This window comes from Seriola lalandi, unplaced genomic scaffold, assembly GCF_002814215.2.
Source record: "Seriola lalandi dorsalis isolate HSWRI2012SDOR001 ecotype SW California unplaced genomic scaffold, Sedor1 jcf7180002022672, whole genome shotgun sequence".
NCBI lineage: Eukaryota > Metazoa > Chordata > Actinopteri > Carangiformes > Carangidae > Seriola > Seriola lalandi.
In genome coordinates this window covers 1-394 of record NW_019493322.1, presented here as the reverse complement: position 1 = coordinate 394, position 394 = coordinate 1, and the positions used below count along the sequence as shown (strand labels likewise).

At 58.9% G+C, this 394-nt stretch overlaps 1 long non-coding RNA gene across 1 annotated transcript; it reads right to left on the bottom strand.

The window, feature by feature from the left end:
• Positions 1–91: 91 nt before the first annotated feature.
• LOC147819911 (uncharacterized) lies at positions 92–388 on the bottom strand. Its single transcript, XR_015438671.1, has 2 exons — positions 252–388; positions 92–138 (listed from the first exon to the last, which is right to left on the bottom strand). It is a non-coding gene; the product is annotated as an uncharacterized LOC147819911 (long non-coding RNA).
• Positions 389–394: the final 6 nt, after the last annotated feature.

Here is a 394-nt window from a genome sequence, read left to right as displayed (position 1 = left end):
CCCCAGGACAGGGGGAGGAGTCTGTCACACCTGGATGTTCTCACCTGTGCTGCTCTTGGACAGCTGCAGGATCCTCTGGTTCATTTCATCCTTCTCACTCTTCAGCAGAGAGTTTTCAGCCTCCAGCTCCTCCACCCTCTGAAGACGAGACCAACAGCTGATCATCAGAGGCCCCGCCCACACAGGTAACGCACACACACACACACATTCATCCTGCCCGATGATGAACCACAGGTAGGGTTGGGGCTCACCTGTCTGAGGTCCAGTTTCTCTGTGCCGTGCTCATCCTCCAGCCTCTTCCTGTGGGCGTGCGCCTCCTGTAGCTCCTCCCTCAGCTTCTGTAGCTCCTCCTGCAGCGAGGTCAGCTGACCCCCCTCCCCTTGCTGACCCCGGA